Source organism: Vombatus ursinus, unplaced genomic scaffold (genome assembly GCF_900497805.2).
Source record: "Vombatus ursinus unplaced genomic scaffold, bare-nosed wombat genome assembly UNPS02014812.1, whole genome shotgun sequence".
Lineage (NCBI taxonomy): Eukaryota > Metazoa > Chordata > Mammalia > Diprotodontia > Vombatidae > Vombatus > Vombatus ursinus.
The window spans coordinates 16,873,088-16,899,668 of record NW_020954590.1 but is presented as its reverse complement, the minus strand read 5'-3'; the positions used below and the strand labels follow the sequence as shown (position 1 = coordinate 16,899,668).

The 26,581-nt window shown below is 39.4% G+C and overlaps 1 pseudogene; it reads right to left on the bottom strand.

Moving 5' to 3' along the window:
- Positions 1-8,639: 8,639 nt before the first annotated feature.
- LOC114053848 lies at positions 8,640-9,233 on the bottom strand (annotated as a pseudogene).
- Between the last annotated feature and the right edge of the window lie 17,348 nt (positions 9,234-26,581).

Here is a 26,581-nt window from a genome sequence, read left to right as displayed (position 1 = left end):
CCACCAAAGACAAACTTGACCTCTTTCACAATTTTGCGTAGCAATTGTCCTGTAAACACAGAACAATTTTCTGTTTAATGGTGACCATGAGAAGATTTCAACTGAACAGCTATTTCCAGAGCACCTACTATGTGCACAGCAATGGGCTAGACATTTTAAGGGATACAAGATGAATGGACTACCATCTCTAAAGGATCTTGTAATCTTCTCTAGAGGGGAAAGGAAAGTCTAAAACAACAAGAGCCTGTTTAACTCCCCTAGGTTGTAAATTGCACAATTATATGCAACTTTTTCATAGAAATGTCATCAGAATTCCTCAAATAAATTATTTTTGCCTCCGTAATAATAATAGCTAACATTCACAAGGGCACTTAGGTGACGAAGTAGATAGTGTACAGGACCTGAAGTCAGGAAGACTCCAGGAAGACCTGACCTCAGACACATATAGCTGGGTGACCTTGGGCAAGTCACTTAACCCTATTTACCTCAGTTTAGTCATCCGTAAAATGACCTGGAAAAGGAAATGGCAAACCATTCCAGTATCCCTGACAAGAAAACCCCAAATGGGGCCTTGAAAAGTTGGATACAACTGAAAACAACTAAATAACAACAACATTCACGTAGTGCTTGAAGGATTGCAAAGAACCTTACAAATATTATCTCATTTTATCCTTACAAGTACCTTGGGATTCAGGTGCTATTATTACCTCCTTTTTAAAGATGAGGAAACTGAGACAGACTGTGATGTGACTTGCCCAGGGTCACACAGTTAGTAAATGTCTGAGACTGGATTTGAACACAGCTCTCCTTGACTTCAGGCCCAATGCTTAATCCACTTCAACCACCTCTCCTCCTTTTTCTGATGCTATCTTCAGATGTTTACACGTGCGATATCTATAAAAGCTGGAACCCTCCCTACAGAAAAAAAGGAACAAAAAACCTGGCAAAGTGAACTAGATATCCCACTAATGTTCACCTTAGAAAAGAGTTTAACTGACAAGCTCATTAATGTCACTTTCAATTACCAGAACTCAAATATGTGACCTGTATGGTCGGTCATGGCCATCATCACCATGAAAAATTGGTCCTCCCTGTGAATATACTTCTTGTTTAAACAAACCTTAGGAAAATGTGTAGTGCCAGATTCTTGGAGCCAGAGGCACAATGCATTTTTTTCTTAAATGTTTATGTTGCGGAGCCTGTAGAAAGTAGTGCAACAAAGATCTTTTAGTGGAAGGTAGTGACATGGATGAATAGGGTTTTTGTGTGCTCATCAAATGTTGGCCCTCCAAAGAACAAATCAAAAATCCATTAAGAATAATTCTGCTTTACCCAGTGATGGACAGAAATCATGGAGAGAGAAGGGAGGAAATTATAAGGGACATTATTCTAAAGAAGTAGCAGAATCAAATGTCAAAGGACTCTGTTAAACTAAAACCAGAACCAAATTAGTCCGATTTCAGCTGTGAGCTCCCGCCCTCCTCCTCCCCACCCCACCCCACCCCCTACTGCCACATCCACACACACATACATTTCATCCCAAGTGGAATTCATCCATACGCAGGCAGAGCTGCTGCAGCAACACAACATATTGAGTCAAGATTCTGTGAGCTGCAATTCTTGTGGTTAAAAAAAAAAAGGAAAATTTCCCCAAATCTTTCAGATTAAATTCTGAAAGTGCAAAGAAAATAAGCTTTGTTAAGACTTATGTCATGCAATAGTCATGCAAACTGAGAGGTGGGCTTTGTTTAAATTGGGGTGGGTGGAATTTCAGCATTTGCCATGTGGCTATTTTAGGTAATCCCTCTATGTGAATGCATTTTCCCTCCCTACACCCAGACTATACAACGCTGGGATTGATGAGAGGCTACTTTAAAAAAAAATCTATTTCCTTCCCACCTCCCACTCCCCCATTCCCGGGTGCACATTCAAACCCAAGGAGAAGAAAAACGAATCCCAGATATCAAAGTTTCAGAAGGCCTTTAGTCAATCAGTATCCATCTGAGAACTTCAAGCTATGGAAGGGAACGAGGTGGGGGGAAAAAAAAGCAAAGAATACAAAGTGTTTCCCTCAGCATCAGCCTCAACCTCGGCTCTCCTCCCCGCCACGCTCCCAAAGCCAAGCTGGGTTTTGAGAGGAGTGGCTCTGGGAGGGAGTGGTGATAGCCACAGCTGTACCACATAATCAGGGTTTGGGGACGTGGGTAATTGCTGTTCTTTCTTTATTTTGCTACAAACCTGCAATCTTTTTTTTTTCTGAATTGAATTTCTCACCAAAATATAGGCTCTTGAAAATGTTGGTGAAGAGATTATGTGTATCTCCCAGCTCATGGAAAGCAGGAGCAGTGTTGGAAGTGGCAAATGTTTCTGCCTAGACGGGAAGGCCAGCAATAAGAGCCATCTGTACTAGTCCACATCCCTCCTCACTACAGTAGGCCTCACTTTTCCCCACATACCTTACATTCCATCTCTATTTCTTTGTACTTGCCCTTCGTCAGTCCCTTACCTGTACCCAGCCCCCATCACTTCCCCTTCCACCTTTATTCCCTCTCTCCCACATAATGACTGCCCCTATCTTGTCCCAGAGGGATGCAATAACAGCAGCAAAATTATACGAGGAAGTAAAAGGGGATTAGAAGCCAGCTCAGCCATGGATGCAGCAGGTCCACTTGCAACAGTCCTCTTGGCTGCCTAAGCCAGCTCTAAAAACAAACCTGTCTCTTTTCCTCTGCTCTCCTGGCTCCTATCTCTCTTCCTCTCTCTCCTTTGTCTCTTCTTTCTCTCTTCACTTTCAGTCCCTCCTCTCTCCTCCCCTCTCCTTTTCCCCTTCCTCTTTCTTCTCTCTGATCTCCTTTCTTTTCTATCTTACTGTCTCTTCTTTTGTTTCTTCTCTTTTTTTTTCTCTACAACCTTAACTCTCACCAATATTTTACCAAGAAAATGTATTTCAATGAAAAATTCAGTCTAATGGATGGGTGCAGCTCATTTAATCATTCAATCATCCAAAACCCACATAAAGTTACTAACAAAAGGTTCTAGTCCTGATATCTTTGTCAGGTAAGAACCTCTACTGATCAGCCAAATTGAACAATACAGAACATCCAACTAAGTGAAACAGCCAAGTTAATCCAATTGGGAAGGCGTTACAATGCTTCTAAGGGGCAGCTAGGTGGCGCAATGGATAGAACGTTGGACCTGGAATCAGGAGAAATTATCTTCCTCAATTCAAAACTGTCTGTGGGCTAGTTGTCATTTAACCCTCTTTGCCTCAGTTTCCTTACTTGTGAGATAAGTTAGAGAAGGAAATGGCAAACCATTCCAGTATCTTTGCCAAGAAAATCCCAAGAGGAGTTGGACGGAATGGCTAAACAACAACAAACAACAAATGACTCTAAATGATGTTGCCTAAGACACCTATTGGTATTGACCTATGGGTTTTGTATAAAGCAGGAAACCAGTCTGTAACCCGAGCATTCAAGTACCCAGCCAGCCTAATGATAGAAATCATTTCAGCCAAGCCCCTGAGAGGGAGTCACTTGGGAAAGGGAGGAGGGAAAAGAAAGGCCTCTCCTCTTCCTCCTGTCCCCTTGAACAAAGCAAAACCTTGTGAACTCTAAAAGTTTCAGAAGACTGTCCCAACCTTGTCTCTGGAACAGCTGATAACAGTAGCTGCGTTGGGAGCCAAGGACAAACTAGATACATTGAAGAAAAGTTAACTTTAGGTCTCCCTAGAATGCGGGCTCCTCCAGAGCAGGGACTGTGTGTTTTTTCCTTTCTGCACATCTCTGGTGCTTAGCACAGTGCCTGACATAATCAGTGCTTAATAGATACTTGCTGGCTAAATGAGCAGAATACTACACTGTACCTGAAGGGAATTTTATGAGCACTTCACCAAGGAGAGAAAAGGACTACTAACCAAGGATGTCCAGGAGCTGTAGGCTCTAAATTTGCTGCATGAGCTCTAAGTTTTAGTCCTAAACATTTCTTCCTGGACTGTACACACGAATACACACATATACATATACATATGTGTGTATATACATACACAGATATGTGTATATATACACCCCTGTGTGTATACATGTATGTGTGTGCACATAGGTATATATTTGTGTGTTATATATTTATATGTAAATATATAACATATATGTGTATATATACATATATACATATATATATATATGATTGTATCCCACAATTGACGAAGAAGCGGAAAAAGGATGTTTTGTACCAACTGATCTTACCATACCACCCTATTAGATAGTCCTAACTAAAAGTTAGATGAGTCTAATTGGTCAATTTACGTCATTGACAAACATGAAGGGAGCTCATAAGTTGGGGTTAATGAACAAGAGAAATGACCCTCCCCAACTCCTCAGTTAGCCTCTAGAACCCTGAGTGGAAAAGTAGAAGCCGCCCTCTGGGACTCCCACTTCCAAAGAAAAGAAGGTTTTAAGAGAATAGCTGCAGTGTCTGTGCTACACCAGAAATTCAATTCGGAACGAGGGAGTATTAATAGCATTTCTGTGAATCACATTTGCGAATGTGACTATCACAATTTTACACTTTTCTGGCATGGGTGTGACTGTGATCAAGACAGATTATGAAGGATGGGCCAATAAGCTAGAATCAATGGAAAACTGATGCGTTTAATAGAAAGCACTGATGAGCTTGTAAGAGAAAGGCCTCCAGGATGGTGAGGAACTTTCAGATCACCACCCTCTGGGGATCAATTGAAGTCACTGGGGCTGTTCATCCAAAGGAGAGAAGACTTAGGGAAATATGATAGTTGCTTTCAAACAGCCAAAAGATTGCACTATTAGAAGGATTTGATTTGTTCTGATTGACCTCAAAGGGAAGAACCAGAACCAAAAGGTGAAAGTTGTTTCTAGATTAATTTTGATTTCATTGTACTGGAAGAAAACAACTTCCTCTCAATGAGAACTATTTCCAAAGTGGGATGAGTTGCCTTAGGAGATTTGGGGTTCCCCCTCCTTCTCCATCATGCAGCAGAAACTGCAGGACTTCTCATTGTAGATACAATCCTTGCTCAGGGATGAGTTGGATCAGATGTCCCATGAGGTCCCTACCAACTCTGGCATTCTGTGACCCCACAGTCATTGGAAATCTGCTTGGTTATAAGCAGGCCATAGCAAAGTCTTCATCATGACTGCTTAGGAGAAGTAAGTGATGGAAAAGGCACCATATAAGACAGGTGTCAAACTCGAGAATGTAAATCTCCAGAGTGGCGGAATTAAATTAAAATGCAAATGTGGATTAAAATGCAACTGGGAAATGTTTAACAAAAATAAATAAAAATGTGATACATCATAAAAAAAGACTTCTGAATTGAAATAAAATCCTATTTCCCATAGGCAAAAGAAAAAGTGCAACAAGGAACGCTAGCCTTTAAATAGAAAAATTGTGTTTCCTTGTGCCTGTTGAGTTCCTCTTAAGAAAAGGAGTCTAGGAAAAAGATTATTGTTTCTTCTTGTGCATAATAAATTAAATGCTATGTAATGACAAAATAGTACAGGCTACTATCAGAGAAAGTCTTTTCCACTTTCGAATAATGGGATTTTTAGTGTTGAAAGAATATTAGGGTTCATTGAGTACAATACCCTAATTTAACAGTTGTGAGTAGACTGAGGTTCAAAAAGATTTTTGTGACTGAGGTCATGCAAATAAAATCAACAGGGAGTAAATCAGGTCAACAAATATTTTTGAGCACCTAATGTTTGTTCCAAATTGTCTTGGGATTCCATATCCACTAAGATTTGATGTGACTATCATCCTAAATTTAATCTTCTTTTTAGAAAATTATCTAGGTCATAGATTAAATCTGTATCAACAGACCTCTGTAGGTAATTGTGTGGAAAGACATAATGTGGATTATCAGTCTGAGTTTGAACTTTAGCAATATTATCTGCAAAATTATGACATTTCTATTGTGGGTTTTTTTTGTCCTGAAATAGCTTCCTTTCCTCCACTATTGCCTTTTTTTTTTATCTCAATTAGGCATAGAACTATGAGGGGGTATAGTATAAAAGGCAGTTAGATGGCACAGTGGATGGAGTACCAGGCCTGGAGTCAGGAAGACTCATCTTCCTGAGTTCAAGTCTGGCCTCAGACTCTTACTAGCTGTGTGACCTTGGGCAAGTCACTTAACCCTATTTGCCTCAGTTTTCTCATCTGTAAAATGAGCTGGAAAAGGAAATAGCAAACTACTCCCATATCTTTGCCAAGAAAACCCCAAATGTGATCACAAAGAGTAGGACACAACTGAAAACGACTGAACAACAACAACAATATAAAGGAAAGATATGCTAGTCCTCATTCTTCCACTACCTTATTTATTTCCTAGTAAGTAACCCCTCTGGGCCTCAGTTTCCTCTTTTGGACATAGAAGGAATTGGATTACATGTTCTTCAAGGTTTCTTCCAGTTCTCACATTCTATGAGTATATGAAATGTATATCATCTCTATGTTATTGTCATGTATTTTGACATTAATGGTGCCTCGTAAACCCAGAGGGGACTGTGTCTGCAGCAAGACAGAAAGAGGTATGTGGAGGATCCTCTAAATATTCTCATTCAGGACTCAACACTTAAAATATGGCCAACATACTAAGTAAGGGAATTGCTGCAGTGTTTAAGAGGCAAGTTTGTTAGGCCCTTAAAAAAATATAAAGGGAATTCCAAAAGGCTGAAGATGGAAAATGCTATCCACCTCCAGAGAAAAAACTATGGAGACCAAATGCAGATTGAAGTATACTATTTTCTCTTTTTTGCTGTTTTTTATTTTTCTTTCTTGTGGTTTTTCCCTTTTGTTCTGATTCTTCTTTACAACATGACTAATGTGGAAATATGTTTAATATGATTATACATGTACAGCCCATACCAGATTGCTTGCTGTCTTGGGGAGGGGGAGGGGAGGAAGGGAGAAAAAAAATTGGAACTCAAAATCTTATAAAACATGTTGAAAACTATCTTTCCATATAATTGGAAAAAAATAAAATACTATTAAATGGAAAAATGTAAATTGAAAGAGAACTTTGTTTAAAGATACTCAGAATCCTGATTCTTAGGTATAGAAATGTGAAAGGGTATTTAGAAAAATCATTGCTACCTTAATCCTGCCATTAGCTGCTTAGGTTTTTCGTACTACTAAGATGATTATTTTGATACTTGGAAAGTCAGCATAAAGGCAACTACCCCAGAACTGAAACATTTTTTAAAAAACTAACTCCCCTTGGAAATGTAGTGAAACACAGAGAAATCATTCATAATGGCTCCTCAAGCAAAAATTCTTCAACTTTTCTGACACTTGGGGCGGGGGGGGGGGGAGGGGAACACAGAGAAACACTGTTCCCTGTAGATTCCATCTAGCACTTGGTAGTTGAGTGTCACCACCAAAGTAACGAACAGGTCACAGGCTTCTCTGAATGGGTTTTTGTCCCATTGGGGTGGTGGTATAGCTGGGGGAGGGAAGGAGTTGGCCCCACCAAAACTCATTACACTGACTTTTTCAATAGCTGGGCAGCTGTGGTGAAAAATAGAAGCTATCCACATGGCCACTTGAAGCTGGTCAGAAGAAAATAAAAATGGAAATACTAACATGGGCATCTCCCTGTTAGGTGATCTAGACATACACAGCAGGATGGATGATAAAATGCCCTGAGGAGCAGCTGGATGCATGAAGGATAGGTAGGTACCTTTGAGATCTAAGATTGTGACGAAAATTCATAACCAAACAAGGGACAGAGAAGGTTACAAAAAACAAAATCATAGAAAATAAAAAAGGTTTTTTTACATACACACACACATACACACACACACACAATCCTACTAAAATAAGAGAAAGTATTGATTGTGAAAATACTTTTACGTTATATATCTTTGATAAAAGTCTAAGTTACGTAACAAAATTTCATACATTCATATGTATACACACATATACATACAGTAATGTGTTGGTAAATATTTAACAACTAATCTTTTAAAAACGTATGCATGACACACTTTTAAGTTTAATCTTCATTTATTAATATTTTTTCCATCACAATCAACAAAACAAAAAATCAAGTCCTGCTCTGTAGTTAGTATTTGCCAATTTCTGAGGTGTTAATGCTTCCACTAAAAATGTAATATCATGAGCCAGTATGAGCTGGCTCCAGAACCTCCTGAATATATAAAGCTAAGAGTTATTCCCCAGTAGATAAGTGGTCCAAGGATACAAGTAAAGAGTTTTCAAAAGTAGAAATGAATATGATCAACAATCATAAGAAAAACATGTACTAGATCACCAGTAATAAGAGAAATGAAAGCTGAAACAACTCTGAAGTTTCATTTTCTACCTATTAAAAAGATAATGTTAAAAACAGAAATAACCAATATTGAAGCTGAAAGTTAAATGAATGAATCAATGAACTACATTTTCTAGAAAACAATTTTGTACCACAAAAGTGATGAAATTGTTCATATCTTTTGATCCAGAATTCCCACCAGTGAACATATACTCCAAGAAGATCAAGGACAGTAGAAAAGCTACCAGAATTTTCATCACAGCATTTTTGGGTGGAATTTATTAAAAAAGGAAAGCAAAAGAAAAAGACTGGAAACAAAGCGGTTGTCTTTTAGTTAGGAAATGACTGAATAAATTGTGGCATATGAATGTGATGTGTTTTTTATTGTGGCACAAGAAATAAGGAATATAAGGAATTCCTCTTCCTTCTTTTTCTTGCTCTTCTCAGCCTTGACAACTCCTTTTTATTTTTTTTTACCAACATCAGGTTTTCCTTTAGCCCAGTATGCAGCAATTATCTTTCCATATTTTTCCTTCAGTTTAGCTGCCTTCTTTTCATAAGGTTGCTTGTCATCTGCAGCAGTATTATTCCACATTTCTCCCAATTTTTTTTTTTTGCCACATCTCCAATAGAAAGACCAGGATGCACCCTTTTGATTTTTGGACAATACTCAGAACAGAATAAGAAAAATGCCGAAGGAGGCCTCTTCGGTGCATTGGGATCCTTAAACTTTTTTGTTTCTCCTATAGGTGGTATGTAGGTTTACATTTCTCTTTCAGAACGAACCTTATCAGCTTTTACCTATTTTCAAATTTTCTTTTCTCTTTAGCAGACATTGTCTTCCACCTTTCTGAGCATTTTTTTTAGAAAATTCTGAGTTCACAGAAGCATCTGAGTGCTTCTTTTTGGGTTCCTCTCGGCAAGTTTACACAAAGGATCACCTTTGCCCATTTTTGATGACTTTTCCCTCAGCGCCTGCACAGAGTAGCCCAGTGCCTATCCAACTCTTTCTTGCCCCGGCGTTGTCTCAATGGAGCTCAATGTACTGCCGGAATATGAGGAATTCCAAAAAATTTGGGAAATTTTGGTTGAATTGATAAAAAGTACCAATATAATGCAATTAAGCAATATCAAAAAAAATACACTCTCCCTCTCTCTCCATATAGGTGTGTGTGTGTGTGTGTGTGTGTGTGTGTGTGTGTGTGTATGTAATCAGAACAGTAGAATCAAGAAAAAAAATCGTAAAAGCCATAAGACTTTAGATCACTGCATTGATTAGTCTGGATTCCAAAAAAGGGATGGTGAGGTATGCTTCCTTCATCTCAGCGAAGAGATGGTGGACTTTGGGTATAGAGTAAAACATTCTCAGACATCGTCAGTATGTTGGTTTGTTTTGCTTAACTGTATTTCTTTGCTACAAGGGAGAGATCTACGGGAAGAGGCCAAGTATTGAGAAGCGACGGCCATGTAGAACAAACTGCGTCGATAAAACATTTTAAGAAGATGATGGAAATCCTGGGGAAGGAGTTTCCATTTTGGGTGAGAAGAAAGAGAATGCAGGTAGGGTGGTGTTGGAATAAGGTTAAAGGAAAGAAAAGATCCTAACTATTATTACAATGATCATAATCATGAACATAAACCAAACTGAATCAATTTGAAAGAGAAAGTAGGCTAACATTTATTTATTTGTTGCTGCCTTTTGTTTTTATATCTGACTATAGCCCTATACGTATAATACCCCTCTCTACCCCAATATTGAATCCTCCCTTGTAATTTAAAAAAACAGTTAAGCATAAATAATTGATGCAGTGGTCATCTCTAAAAGTATGCAACATTCTATACCCACAGTACCCTATCGTATTACGGAGAAGAAGGAAGTAGGTTTCATTATCTGTTCTCCAGATCAAAATTATAAGTACTCTGTCATCGGTCAACATTTATTGTGAGTCAACAATTTATTTATAAAAGCATCCACTTTTTACAAAGCACTATATTAAGTTCTACAAAAAAAAAGAAGGAAAAACAAGATGATCCCATAGTTCTGTGTTCAGAATGGGGAAATGGATGTCTCAAAGGGAGGAAATAATGAATTTATGTGAAGCACATAGCCCAAGAAAATAGAAAAGAAGAAATAGGATAATAGCATTTAAATAAGGGGTGGGGGGAAACTGGTCCAGAGAAGATGTTAGATACTATGACTATCATTTTCTGAAAAAAGATAACCTACAATAAGCATGCATATAATTAAAAAAATACTACTATTCGTGTAAACTTTTTTTGTATCTTTGGTAGAAATGAATACATCTCTATGATATAATCATATTTTAGATATTTTAAAGGACATTGTCTCAGAATTTCAAAGGTCACCTAGCCTAAACAACACTTCCTTAACATGTGAGAATCTAGCCTTTGCTTGAAGACCACTAAGGAGGAACCCACAATCTTCCAAGGCAGCCCATTCCACTTTTGGAGAGCTCTACTTCTTGGGAAATTTTTCTTTACATCAAGCTTAAATTTGTCACCTTGCATCTTTCACCCTTAGCTCCTAGTTATGCCCTCTGGGGTCAATCAGAACAAGTTTGATAATTTCTCTCCTATTTGATAGCCCATCAAATACATGAAAACAGCTTTTGTGTCTCTCTCAAGTGTCCTGTTCTCCAACTGAAATATCCCAAGTTTCTTCAGTCAATTCTTGTATGACATGGTCACACTGCAATGGTCACTATCCTCTGGATATTCTGCTGCTTCTCATTGTCTTTTCTAAAATGTGGCACATACAGCTACACACAATACTCCCAATGTCTGACCAGATAAGCTGTTGCTTCCTTCATTCTGGTCACTATGCTTCTCCTAATGCAGCCAAGGATTACATTCATTTTTATGACTGCATGACACACTCTTGCCTCCCCTGGAGCTTGCAGAATCCTTTTCTCTTGAGCTAGCTCCCTTATCTGGACCTCGTGAAGTGGATATTATGAAGGCAAGTGTAGGACTTTAAATTTATCTCTACTAAACTTTATCTTATTTAGTCAACCCAATATTCTATCCTGTTGAGATTTTTATGGATCTAACACATCTAATGTATTAGCTCTCCCTTTCAGTTTCACATCATCAGCAAGTCTGAGAAGCAAGCCATTTTTACCTTCATTCAAGTCATTGCTTTAAAAAGATGTTAAATGATATAGGGCCAGGAACATATCCCTGGGTCAGTCAGTCAGTCAATCAATAAATATTTATTACACACGTACTATGTACCTAGCATTGTGCAAAGCAATGGGGATACAAGGAAAAGCAAAAGACAGTCCCTGTTCTCAAGAAATTCATCATTTAATAGGGTAGACAGCATATAAACAGCTATCTGCAAATTATATACACATATATGTGAAAAATTGGAGATAATCAACAGATAAAGGCACTAGCATTAAGAGGGATCAGGAAAGGCTTCTCATAGAAGGTAGGATTTTAGCTGGGGCTTGAAGGAAGCCAAGGGAGCCAGGAGGCATACATGATGAAGGAGAGAATGCCAGGTTTAGGAGACAGTAAGTGAAAATGCTCTATTGATCCAATGTGGAGAGGAGTAAGGCATAAGAAGACTGGAAACATAGAAAGGGATTTTGAAGGGCTACAAACACCAAGCTGAGGATTCTGTATTTGATTCTGAGTCACTGGAGTTTATTGAGTAAGAGAGTGACATGATCAGATTTGCTCTTTAAGAAGATCACTTTGAGAAAGAACTATGGAGTTTGAATGCAGATCAAAGCATACTATTTGCTATTTTTTTCTTCTGTTGTGTTCTGTTTCCTCTTTCTGGTGGTTCCTCCTATTGGTTCTAATTCTTACAATATGACTAATGTGAAAATATGTTTAATAGGAATGTATATGTATAACCTATATCCAATTGTGGGCTGTCTTGGGGAGGGAGGTGGGGAGATAAGGGGAGAAAAATGTGAAACTCAAAAGCTTATGGAAGTGATTGTTGATAAATCAAAATAAATTAATAAAGTTAAAAAAAAAGATCACTTTGACAACAGAATGGAGGATAGGCTGAGGGAGAGACTTGTGGCGAGTAGACTCACCAGCAGGCTATTGTAATAGTACAAACACAAGGAGATGAGTGCCTGCCCCAATGTGGGGACAGTCAGAGAAGAGAAGGGAGTGTATGTAAAGCTGTTACAAAGGCAAAATTGACAAACTCTTAGCAACAGAGTGGATATGGAAGGGAGAGGAGTTTGTCAAGAGTCAAGAATGACACCTCGTTTGGAAGCCTGGGTGTCTGACAGGATGATGGTGCTCCTTATGGTAATAGAGAAATGAGGGGTAGGAAAGGGTGAGGGGTAGGAAAGGGTTTGGGGTAAAGATGATGAGTTCAATTTAGGACATGTTGAGCTTGAGATGACTATGGGACATGCAGTTTGAGATGTTTAACAGGCAATTGGAAATGCAAGTCTAGAAGTTGGGAGAGAGGTGAGGGCTGGGATAAGTAGCTCTAAGAATCATCAACATAGAGATGATAATTGAATTCATAGGCTTATCAGTGCCTATGATAGTGCCTAATATAGAGGGATAAGGCCCAGAACAGAGCCCTGTGGGACACCCACAATTAGCAGTCATGACTTGAGTAAATTATCTAGCAAAGGAGAATGAGCAGGAGCAGTCAGATAGAAAAGAGGAACACTAGAGAGAACCATGTCACAAAAAATTAGGGATAAGATAGTATCAAGGAGAAAAGGGTCAAAGGCTGCAAAGACATCCAGAAAGACAAAGACTGAGAAAAGGCAACTTGGCAATTAAGATCATCTGGTAACTTTGGAGAGAGAAGTTTTGGTTGGATGATGAGGTCAGGAGCTATACTATACTATAAAAGAAAGTGAGAGGAAAGGAAATATAGGCATCTTTTGTTGACAGAAGTTTAGCTACAAAAGGAAGAAGAGATGTGGGATGATAGCTAGCAGAAATAGATGGATCAAATGAGAGATTTTTAAGGATGTAGTTGGACATGGGCATGATAGAGAGGGAGATATTGAAAGTAAGTGAGAGAGTAGGGATGATGAGAGGCACAGCGATCTGCTGAGAAGATGGTACAATGGGATTATTTGTGGTTGTAGAGGGTCTTGCCTTGGCCAGGAGAGGTATCTTCATGAAAGATAGGGCTGAAAGAGTAGGAAGTGGGAAAAGGCATGTGGGGTGATAAGAGGAGGAAAAAGGGACATGAGGGAGCTCTCACCAAATGGCCTAAATTCTTTGAGTAAAATATGAGGCAAAGTTTTTGGATGAGAGGGTGGGAAGAGAGGGAGCTGTGAGAAGTTTTAAGACAGATTAAAAAGGTTTGGAAAAGCCCCTATTGCGAGTGGGGTAGTCAATCAATTAGGAAGATATAAAAGTACTGCCTGGCTGTAATTCCATAGTTATGTAGCATAAATTTGTAGTGGATCCAGTCAGTACAGTTTCCATGGTTCTCTCCAGCTTCATTTAGCAGCTCCTGAGTAGTAATGAAGACAGAAGATGGTAGGAATCATCCAGGATTGAGGCTTGTCAGGGCAAGATCTATGACAGGATAAAGAGACAAGGGTCTCAAGAGAGGAGGAACGTGTAAAAGTTGAACTAGTTTACCAAGGAGTCAAGATGGAAAAGGAAAGAGAGTAGCCAGGGCAGTGTTGATGGTCTATGAAAGAACTAAGGGGATAAAGGAAATAGCAGTCATATTGATGGATTTGAAATTGTAAGGCAGAGAGAAAGGTGGAGTGGAAACAATATAATCAGTTAAGGAAATTTCAGAGTTCATGAACATGGAAATTGTACATTTGTGGGAGATGGCAAGATCAAAGGTATGACAATCTCTGCGTGTGGCTGAAATGAAGTCGAGGGGTAGATCATGTGTAGTGACTAAGTTGAGGAACTGTTAGGTTAGAATATTTGAAGTAGTATCAATATGCATGTTGAAGTCTCCTAATATAAGGGCAGAAATTGGGGAGGAGAGAAAGACTGTGAGCCAGTCACTGAATTCATTGATGACAGAAGGGGAATGTCCTGGAGGCTGGCAGACACCAGCTAGCAGAATTTCAATTGAGTAGTAGATATGGATTGAAAGAATCTTCAAAGAAGGAGAGGTTGTGATGGTGGTGAAGGGAGAACCCACAAGAGGCAATGGAGAAGAAGGAGTATTCATACTTTTTCATCTCCACCAATGAGTGGAGGGAATGAGTGAAAGTGCAACCAGTGCTAGAAAGGGTAGACAGGGAGACTGTGTCATTGGGAAGGAGCCAGGTCTTAGTAAGCACCAGAAGATGAAAGGAGAGGGAAAGGAAAACATTGAGGATGAAAGAGTTTATTACCTATGGAGCAAGCATTCTAGAGAACACAGTGGAAGGGGTTGGTGGATTTAGAATGTGATACTGAGGGCTGGGGATGTTGAGGGGGATGGAAATAAGGGAGAGAGCAATGGGGCATGTAAATAAAATGCCATCCTCTAACCTTCCATCAATCCTGACTTTTCTTTGAGTAAAGTCATATAAACAATTCCAAATCTACCAGACTTACCACAATTTAGCCCATATCTCTCCATACTTTCCTCAAAGACAGCATAAGAAGAAACACGGTGTAGTAAAATGACTCAGACATAGCAGAGAGTTAGGCTCAAATCCTGTCTTCAATTTTTAGTCATTATGTGACCATGGGTAAGTCTCACCTCCTTCAGCTGTAATATAAGCATAGTATTACCTGAGGTATCTACTTCACAGGGGTATTCTAAGCACCAAATGAACAAAAATATGTAAAACACTTTACAAATCTTAAAACATTACACAGATGTCAGCTATTATTATTGTTAAATCTTTGCTGTAATTCAAGTACTATGTCTACAATATTTCCCTAACCTACTGGTCTTATAACCCAGTCAAAAAAGAAAACAAGCTTACTATAACATGACCAGTTCTTGAATACTTTTGGCCCTTAATGATCATTGATTCTCTTTCTAAAAGCTCACAAACCACTCCTTTAATTTATTGCCTAGTAAGTCAAGTACAAAATTTTGAGACTAGCATTCAAATCCCTCCCCCCGCCCCAGCTTACCTTTCCTGTCTGTGGTCCATCTCCAGTCAACCTGACTCTCGTCTTTCCACAGAACTTCCATGACTCTGGAAGAGAGAGTGAGTCTGATGACTTTGCATAGCTCTGCCTTACTTAAATCCAATTCATGCTCAAGTCAAGACAGGACCCAGGATGTCACTGGTCCTCTTTGAAAATGAACGACAAACAACCACAACAACAACAACAAACCATCCCTTTAATAATAAACACGATTCTGAATTTTGCTAGGCACCCAAGTCAAGTACACAGCCCTAGAGTTTTTAGACTTCAATCTCTTCCCTTATTTGGAAATTGACACATTTATGACAAATAAGAGTCAGAAAGCAGGGCCTATGTAAGACAGGTAGCCAGAAGTAGCTGTTCTTCTGAAAGTTTCTAAGGTCAAAAAAGGAAAAATTGCTTTAGGAAAGGAATAAGAAAGTAGGAGAAGAAATTGAAAATCAGGAGAAGCATGAAGCCAAGGTATTCTGTACACTTTGAGGCCATTAGAATTGAAGATAATTGAGAAAACCAGAAATGTTACCAGTCAATCAATCCCTTGGTCCATCCAGCATATTATGCTTTCTTTTGGCAGTGGATTCTAGTTCCTAGTGACAAAATTCCAAAAAAATAAATTTTTTTTTTTTAAACCAGTGAGTTTGGGGCCAGCTAGGTGGTGAAGTGGATAGATCACCTGCCCTGGAGCCAGGAGGACCTGAGTTGAAATCTGGCCTCAGACACTTGACACTTACTAGCTGTGTGACCCTAGGCAAGTCACTTAACCCTGATTGCCTCACAAAAAACAAACAAAACAAAACAAAAAAAGCCAACAACAACAACAAAACAGTGAGTTTGTTTTTTTAGGATCATAGACTTCAGAGTGGCTGTTAGACTTAGAGATCACCTAATTCATCCCCTTCTTTTTATACAGATTAGGAAAGTACAGCTCAAAGAGTTTAAATGACTTATCCAAGGCAGAACTAGAATTTGAACCCAGGTTTCTGATTCCTGGTTCTATACGCTTTCCACCCAATCACACAATTTTATCTGTCTTAGGCAACAATAGGAGTTGTAGAAGAAATTAAGCTATGATTGTAGGATTATTAACTCTCTTTTTGCAAGGATAACGATTAAATATTGTTCTTAAGAGCTGAGCAAACTTAGCACTAGAGCACTGATTACAAAATGAGGAGTAGGGATTAATTTGAGATTAGCCATGTTTGCAGAAAAGATGTTTCTGTTCATCCCAGGTATTAAAGGGCGGAGGTGGGAGATGGTTCAGTTGTACTCCGAGAAGACTGTGAAGAGGGCAAAAAATGGAAGGCAAGTGGGTTTGAGTTCAATTTAGGTAAAGAGAAAAAACATTTGATGGGAGCAAGACGTGTTCCAAGTTTCCCTAGCTCATCAAATATTTCTGTAATTTATCAAGAAGGTGAAAATGCAGTCTGATAGGAACAAGGAGATTCAGAGGCTGAAACCACGATGGCCGAGTTATCTAGACAGCCCTTAATGGGTTAAATCGAAAGTTCGTTTGTGAAGCCCTACGTGGTAAACTAGCGTGTTTGCTATTTAGACAGGTGTAGAAGGGAGGTTTAAGCTGAGACTTGCTTATGCAGATGACATACCACTGTTTGTATGTGCTGATGAGACTACACAAGCCATCTCCTAAATTTATGAAACATATGTTAAAGCAGCTGGTTCTAAACTCAGAAGAAGAGTAGCTCTTGGGTTTGATTGAACTGATAAACGGGAACAGGTGATAATCTTGGAGGAGGCTGGTGTTAAAAAAAAAATCTCAGCAACTGAGATTCCAGGAGTCTTATTTTAGCATCAAAACAATGAAAAATTAAACAGAGAAAAAAATAGAAGCAGCCAAGAAGTTAGGGCCCCTCTGGCAGATTTGGAGGTTATTTTATTGGAAAAAGAGTATTGTTAATTAAACCATTTTTTCCATCTCCTAGAGCCATATGGAAGTGATTTACTATATTTTTCTTGCTGTCCATTTGCAAAATTATGTTTGAGGAAGCTGGCAAAATGCTTGCTTTTGGTTTTTGGTTGTGTGTGTGTGTGTGTGTGTGTGTGTGTGTGTGTGTGTGTGTGTGTATGTGTGTGTTTAAAGCTTATCTATATAAAGATACTGTAATAAAACAGTAAAAGAGGAAACTCTGCAGAGGTCCTGTGGAGGCTTTGGCAAAAAGGATTTTATGGACAAGAATCTAGAAAAACTTTCTTCTAGGGAATTCTGTTGTTCAGAGACATATTTGAGATATAACTGTGCATCAAACGTACTGACTTCTTACAGTTCTCTGCAGAACTGCCTGTCTATTCAGTACAAACAGCAAGCGGGATTTTAGCAGTCTTGTGAAAATTTTAGGAGGTATATTGTTTGAAAGGCAACTGATAGAAGGAAAAGATCTATATGTACACCAGTATTTATAGCAGCAATTTTTGTAGTAGCAAAGAACTAGGCAGAAAGTAAATGTACATTGATTGTACAAATTGCGGTATGTAAATGTAATAGAATATTACTATTGCATTGTAACATAAAAAATATGTGAAATTCAAAGAAACTTGGGAACAACTGTATGAACTGACGCATAGCAAAGTAAGAACCAAGATAATTTACATGATGACAACGGGAAGGTAAAAGTGAAAAGGAAGGTAAAGTAAAGGTAAAGGTAAACAAATTGAAGGACTTCAGAACTCTGAAAAATGCAGTGACTAATGGTCATTTCAGAAAACTAACAGTCAATCAACAAATGTTTATTTAGCAGTTACTTGGTGCCACACACTGTGCTGAGTGTTGGGGATAAAAAGAAAGGCAAAAACATAGTCCCTGCTCTCAAGGAGCTCACATTGTAATAGGGAAGACAACATGCAAAAAACTATGCATGTACATATATATGTATAATGCATGTATGTATATGCAGTGTAAGTGGAGACGCTAAGAACCTTAGAAGTTACTAATTCCAGCCCTTTTTCTCTACTGGTGAGAAAGTTGTGAACTAAGGCCACCCAGTTACTAAGTAGAAGAACTGAGATTTGAATCCAGGGCTTCTGACTCCAAATCAAACATTCTTTGTCCTCTACCATACTGCCATTGCAACTTAAATGCAGCAAAGGGAAAGACAGTCAATAATTGATTCAATAGGAGTATTCATTATTAATTAGAACTTCCTTTCCCTCTCCATATTTAAAGCAGAAACAGAGGAACAAGAATAGGTATGACCAGTTTCCGTGGAAACTGGTTTTAAATCTCTCAACATTAAGACTTCTTGGATTATCATAAAATTAATTGTAGGACAAACTCATTTCTGGTTCTCCTAGATCAGGCAAAGAGAATGCCTGGTCAGTGCATTTGGATTGTCTTTGCCCTTCAGTCTTTGACATTCCTAAGCTAAGTTGCCTTTGGACAACTTCAGCTCTGGTCAATGAACAACCCTTTCTTCCTGGTAAGCACAGATAACTAGAAGCAAAATTCTTTTAGCTGTGGATAGGAATCTCTCCAGAGTAAAGTCAAAGGTTTCCTCTTGAAGAGTTTTTGCTCTTTGGAAATTTCTATTGACCTGAGGCTAAGCCCTTAGAGATTGTTTTCCTGAGAGCTGAAGCCTGAGAGCACATGGGACTCTCTTCTTCATTCTTTCTGTTGTTTTATTTCCTGCCTTTCTTAGCCCTTCACTTGGTGGGGGCGGGGACTGTGACCGTGACGCCATTTGGGGTTTTCTGGATACTGGAGTGGTTTGCCATTTCCTTCTCCAGCTCGTTTTACAGATGAGGCAACTGAGGCAAAGGGGTTAAGTGACTTGCTCAGGGTCACATAGCTAGTAAATGCCTGAGGCCAGATTTGAACTCAAGAAGAGGAATTTCCTGTGCTTTATCCACTGTACCACCTAACTTCCCTGTAATCTGGGATACACATATCTGTAGATAAAAACAGACCAGCCTTCCAATTCTCCCTCACTTGTAAATGTATAATCTAGGATTTGGCAGCAACAACAGTAACACTTGCTAACATTTAAGTAGTTCTTTAAGGTTTGCAAAGTGCCTCATAGATACTATTTTATTGATCCCCACAGCAATCCTATGAGGAAGGTATTATTATTACCTCCATTTTACAGATGAGGAAATTTGGACACAGATATTAAATGACCTGCCCAGGATCACACAATAAATGTCTGAGGTGGGATTTGAACTCAGGTTTTCTTGACTCTTAAGTCCAGGAGCCTATCCATTACACCACCCAGCATCTATTGTCTTCTTATTGCCATCCCTTTCCCTACCCTGTCCCATCTGATCCACTTATGGAATATTTACTGTCCACAATGACACAAACCAAATAGAGAAAATGCCTATAATGACACTCTGCTGTAGCATTGAGGGCCAGGCTAACACTATGAAAATACAGGCATCCTACCCACTCTTCAGACTTGTCCTGTGATTTCATCAATTTAAGGAACTCTCTGAAAAGTACTGTCTCCATAAAGGCAGATCACAGATTGTAGCCTTCTGTTTAACCTGTAGTCTTAGAGAGAGGCATAAATAAATGTACGTATACATATTTATTTGTTTGTTTGTTTGTTTATCTGATTCATTCAACCCTTGTAAAATAAGTACAATCCTCCTCAGAGTCAGTAGCATATGTAAATACATAATTGATTTGTGAATACTAAATACGGTGTAAAGCCTATGGGAAATGTAGGTAATATAACAGAATTCAACCCGGGCAGGAATTCCCTGTCAGAAGCTTTCAATTGGGGGAGGGTTATTGGAGGAGGGGTGAGATGACCATTTCCATTGCATCTCCTCCTTGTGAGGCAGACAAAGATCTTCTACATGCACCATTCAGGCTCCCGCTTGAGTCTCATTCTTGGCTTCACCACCCCACCTTTTTGGGGAAAAAGAAAATGATCTAAGTAAGTCTTCCTAAGAGTTGCCAACTATGAGTAAATGAGATGTCTAGCCTGGGAATAGTCGAGAAATGTGGGCCAACTCTTCCAGGAGGGGGTTATTAAATTCTCCCCAGCCCACCTCCACAAAGTCCCTGACTTCTCCAAATAAACACTTTCTCCACAGGCTCCTGCTGGTAGTGGGGAGGGGGGAATTGAGGGAGAGAGTGGAGGAGGGCAGGGAAGGGAGCTTGCTTTCTGTTTTAATGTGAGTCTTCCAGTCTATGATATGATCCATGTTCCTGTTAAAATATTTTAAATAAATCTTCCCACTATATACAACGTTCTCCTGCAAGCCTTCTGTCTACACAAACCTCCTCATTAAAATGTACTACAATCCACAGAGCCTGTATTTATAGAATGCAGCCAGCATGCTCACTCCCTTCTCTTTTACATGTACTTGGAAATATTTACAGTAAGTTGGGTTTTTTTAAGCTTAGTCTATACAACCTTCTCTCTAGTAAGTAGATGTTTGTGGAGATGGGCTAATGAGATAGCACGTGTTAGGAAGAGGGCTGGAGTGTAAGTCAGGAGATCTGGGTCCTACTCTTGCCTGGGTCCCTAACTAGTTGAGGCCTCTGTTCCCTTCTTCTGTGAAAGGAAGGAAGATAAAAATTCCTGGCCTACCTCCCTGAGATGGATCAAATGATCAAGGAGGCATGAGGGCATTTTGGAAAAGTTAGCCTAAGGAATTAGTCTAATGTGTTGCCAAGTAAACAATCACAGGCCGTGCCAACATCACACCAAAACAACCATTTGGGATTCATGGGTGGCATCAGCAGTCAGCTAACTAGGTGGTTTTGCTACTTGAGGTCAAACAATCAGTTTGACTAAATCTTTGACTCAATTAAATGAACCAATTAAATACTCTTGTCATGGAGACAAACTCAATCTAAGTTTACTTCCTATCATCCCTTCTCACATTTCTCACAGTACTTCACTCCAGGCCTTCCCTTTCCCCCTTCCTCCTTGTATTATAATTAGGGGAGTACATGTCTGTCCCTCCTCTCTTAGGGCATAAGCTGCTTGGGAACAGAATATCCCCAGCACCATGCCTGGCATATAGGCCGAGCTTAATGAATGTTAATTTTATCAAATTGTTATTGACTTGAATCGAAGCTCAGCCCTTTGCCAGGAAGCAAAGTTAGAGTCATAAACCACCTTGCAAAGCTCTAAGGACAGTGTGGTGTAATGAAAAATACCATGGTTTTGGAGGGGAGGCGGAAAACCTGCCTCTGCCGTGTATCAGCTGAACGATCTTGGCTGGGCATTTAACCACTTTGGGTCTCAATTTCCTAATCTGTATGTAACCTCAATCCCAAAGCCCATTGGTATGGACTTTCTCCTCTTGGGTGGAAATGAATGCCCTGTCCTGTAGTGGGAGAACTCCAGCCTTCCTGAGTCTTCATCAGAACTCTTTAAGTTTTGAGTTGCTTGAGGTGTTGCTGGCTTCTACTTTTGAGAAGGAAGATAGAAGAGGCCAACCGCATTTCAGGCTATTGAAGGAAAAGACTCTGGGAAGACATGAGAGGAGAAGGCAGCCTCTATCATCTTCCTGTCCCCAGCTAGCTACACTAAAGAACATGGGGAGTTTCCCCTTGGATGAGATCTGGGACTCTCGTGGCTCAGCTGTCTCATTCCCAATGGTTGCTATGTATTATCTGGTTTATTCCTCCTGTGTATACCTTCCTTGTTTTCCATTTTGCTACCAATTTGAATAAATGATTTTTTTTTTTGCTATTCCCTATAAATGTGCATTGTGGAACTGGTGTTTGGTGGGAAGAGAATCAAGCCTTGGGTATAAAGCTTGGGGTCCTCCTTCTTCCCTCCCCAATAATGACATGTCATTCAAAAGTTAGTTTGAACACTATTATATCCCCTAGACTAACAACATTTAAGGGAGCTGACAGATACAGTTCTAACTCTGTAATCCCTGTCTCTGAGGAAAGGAGAGTGGCCTCTGGCCCCAACTTCCTGGTTTCCCTCTTGGCAGGAATGAAAGTCTCCCTTGGAGAAGGGTGGGAGGAAAAGAGGTGAGACGTGTCTATTCAGCCTCCGTTCAAACCACATAATGACACCCTCCATGCTATCTGTGAGGGACAGTCCCTCACTATAATTGTATTACATACCTCACAGAGTTGTTAATGAGGAAAGTGGATATAAAATTCTATTGTGACAAGAACTAGGGTTGGGCTCATGGGTCCCCATGTGTGGGGACCAGGTTCAGGCCTGGAAACTCTGAGAGAGTTCCCAGAGAGGGGAAGAGAGAGACTTGAAGAGACAGGGAAGGCTCTTTTTTTTCTTGCATTTTCTAGACCTTGACACCCTCACCCCAAAACTCCAAGGGAAATCACTTAAAACTTACATTGGCTCATATCTAAGTTCTGCCCCACCCCCGAAAAAGGGAAAAAATAAAAAGGCCTCTCCATGCTCAATGTAAGTCATTTATTCCTTCCACACCGAAGAAATACTTAACATTGGAGACTCACAAGCAGCAGAAGTGGCGTAACTACATCCTCTGATGTTAAGATTTAAAACCATCAAGCACGAAGCCATTTGTAAAACTGCTGAATAAGCATTTTAGATATAACTTTGTCTCAGCACTGTCCAAACAATTCCCTTAAGAATGTCTCCTGTCAAGCCCCAGCAGAGGTGGAGCTCCTCCACCTGCTGGCGATTATCTTCTCTGAGAAGATTGCAGCTGCAGAACACTCCTCTTGCCAGTCACGTTTCCTGACCACTTGTGCTCACAAGGCTGCCCTCCCAGGATGGACAGACACACGTCTCTGGATTTGGTCACTTATGTTTAGGGTAGGAACACAAAACCGAAGAGGCAGCCAGGGGCCCAGGGCCAAGGCTCAGGCTTGCCTAAGCCAACATATGTGCTATGGCTGCCATGTGCTCACTGTGAGTTCCACATTCTGCCAGAGTCGAGGAAAGATGGAAGCTCGCTCCCCCAAGCCTCCATTGAGAGGCTCCCAAGTTTAACAGATGGGAAAGAAGAGACGGAAGAGAGAGTTATTCCCTTAGTAAGGTCCACTGAGTCAGCAGCTCAGTGGTGAATGAAGGGATTGCTTTGTCATCTCAAAGTCCAAGCACTTTCAGTATTGAGTCACATGTGACTTAGAAGTTGTCAGGGAAACTGCACTGCATATTCAATGGGACAGTCCCTATAAGTCCATCCTTATACATACTCCATGGGGTACAATGCCCCCCACCTTTACTTCCTCCATTCTCTATATTTGTATACACATATATATGTATATTACCCCATATTATATTATTATAGATAATAATATAATAAATATATAACAGTTAATACATCAAAAAAATGTGTGTGTATATAAAAGCTGTCCCCCTTATGTAATATGGGGTGCTGAAGATGGCTCGAATAGAGGCAGGAATACGTATCTCTATCTCCTCTCCCAATCCTTCTTCAAGGGGAGACTTTGATTCTTCCCAGGAGGGAAAACAGGAAGCAAGAGATTGGGACTAGAGGCTACCACTGTGCCAGAGAGAGGGGGCACCAAGTTAGAATAATAGCTATCTGCTTCCTTAAATATTATTAGTCTAAGGTATATAATTTTAAGGTTCAAATTAAACTCCAGAACATTTAATTAATAGAGAAAGGGGATCCCAAGCTCTGTATCTAAGGTTTTACTCCCTTCCCTACAAATATCAGTTTCACAATGAACACACATAGCAAATATGAAAGAAATTTATTGATCCAAGTGGACAGCAAAACAGAAATCAGAGAAATATATATGTATATATGTAAACCAAACAATACAGAGTGAAGGAGCTCTCCCATTGGAGGGAGGCAGTTCAGTTCAACCAAGAAAGAACTTCCCAGATCTCACCCAAAAGGAAGCTCCCCAAAATCTCTAGTATAGTAAGCTGAGAATAATTACACAAAGTTCTACATGTGAGCTTCTTTCCAGAATTTTTTTCTCTCTTCGTGGCCCTACAGAGAAGTTGGAATCCCTCACATCTTCTTTCACAAAACTGAAGGCCAGGAAAACCTGAAGAGACTAGATCTCTTTTTTCTTCCTCTCTCTCCAACTTTGCCTACCTCTCACACAGGCATGGGGCATTGATCTCCACCAATGAGGAGAGAGTCTCATACCAGTGTGCTTTATGAGTTTGGGTTATCCACACACATATGGGTACACACACATATGTAGATATATCTATCCATATAGATGCATATATGCATATATATATAAACACATATATGTATGTTATTGAAACTAAAGAGGACATAGGAAGGCACAGAAAACAAATGCCCTACTTAGTGATCTCTCCCAAAGTTGCCTTGTGTGAACAATAGCTGTTCTCCATTATATATGTATATTTATATTAGCTTCACTATAAACTAAGACATCTTATGCAAATGGAAGTTGTGTAGGATGGACTAGAAGCTAAATGACAGAAACAAGACAGCCAGTAAAGTCCCTTGTAGCTTCATGATTCTGTGCATCTGAAATGAATTATCTATACAGATGGAGTGAAAGAATTGGAAGTGTGTCCAAAGGGAAATGGGCTTCAAAAGAGGTGACTGAAAGAGAAAGGGCAGAAAATATGAACCTAATAAGAAATAAGATAAGAGAGGATGAAGAAAACCAAGAGGTGGTAAACACAAGTTGCTGCAGGGAACAGAATAATTGATAGAGACTAAAAGAATCCAGACGGTCAATGCTAGAGAAAACTTCTTGTATGAAAGAGAACTAGGGCAGTCAAGGAAAAAAGACTAATTGAAAAAGTTGTGGTTGCAGAATAAAGGAGTACAGGCCATCAGCTCATGGCTCCAAGGTTCCAGTTTCAAGCTGGAATATGAGGGATTGTATCTGGCTCTCAGTCAGAAAGATCCTGGTTTTACCAGTACCTAGGTTCATAAATAGCCAACCAGCCTAGGGGTGAAACATGTTGCAACAGAAAAAGCCAGACATGTGTTAAGCTGTGCCAAGAATCTATGAATAAGCTTAGTGCCTGCAATTTAACTATCTGTGTATAGTTTATACCCCTAAATTCCTCTTGTTGTGGTAAAGTATATTTTACCCTCTAAGTAGCTACCTTATTGTATCATAATATACCGTTTACTAACTCAAAGTGATGGAGAGATTCACAGTCCTAACACTGTGTAGTCTAAAAAGAAATCCTTCAGTCTCTTGGGTAGCAAGAGTAGAATTAGTCTGAATCAAATGTAGAAGGGGTTAGCGTAGGGGAGTATGTTTGAAGGTATCCTGAGTGATTTTAGGATCCTTGGCTGGCTCAGAATCTGAAAATGGTTTTACTTTCAAAATTAAGTAAATGAATTTATTTCATTATCATTTCTGCTTTCCCTTTAAAAGAAAATATCACCACATTCCCCCTCAAAACATGAAAAATTCTAGGGGCAGCTAAGTGGTGCAGTGGTTAGAGAGCTCCAGCCTTGGAGTCAGGAGGACCTGAGTTCAAATCCGCCCTCAGCCACTTGACACTTACTAGCTATGTGACCCTGGGCAAGTCACTCAACCCTGATTGCCTCACCAAAAAGCCAAAAAACAAACAAACAAAAAAAAACCAACATGAAAAATTCCAGGTAGTTGAGGACTCAAGTAAAACAGGATTTATTATGTAAGTTTAAAAGAGAATATTGATATTATGCTAAGAGGTAGGATGCTTTCATTCTAAAAGGCAAGTAAAATATTCATCTGACCAGTTCTTAAAATAAACAACATAAATTAGCAACAGCCATGTAAATAAATATTCAAAATCTCTGATAATATGCAAATCAAAATGATTCTGAGATTTTGTATAGTACCTATCAAATTGGCAAATCAATCTATTAATCACCAAACATAAAGGTGCATTTTATCCACTGGACTATGCACCAGGTACTAGAGAAATGAAATAATTCTTACTCTCAAGAAGCTAAGATAGTCAACAGATTAGACCTCTGATTTTATTGGGGGAAGGAACTCTGAAATGAGAAAATTTCCTCTAACAATGTACAAGGACATCTTCTCTGAAATTTAAACATTTGCCTAGAGCAGGGGCAAGCAAACTTTTTCTGTAAAAGGCCAGATGGTAAATATTTTAGGCTTTGTAGGCCAACAAGCAAAACTGAGGATACTTTGTAGGTACTTATGTAATAAGAGAAAAAACAAATTTCCACAAATTTTTTATTGACAAATTTCAAAATATAGTCATAATAATTGAATATTTTTTTTTGAAATACAGGTCTACTAAGGAGGAGAAAGGCATTCTATTTTTGAGAATAACA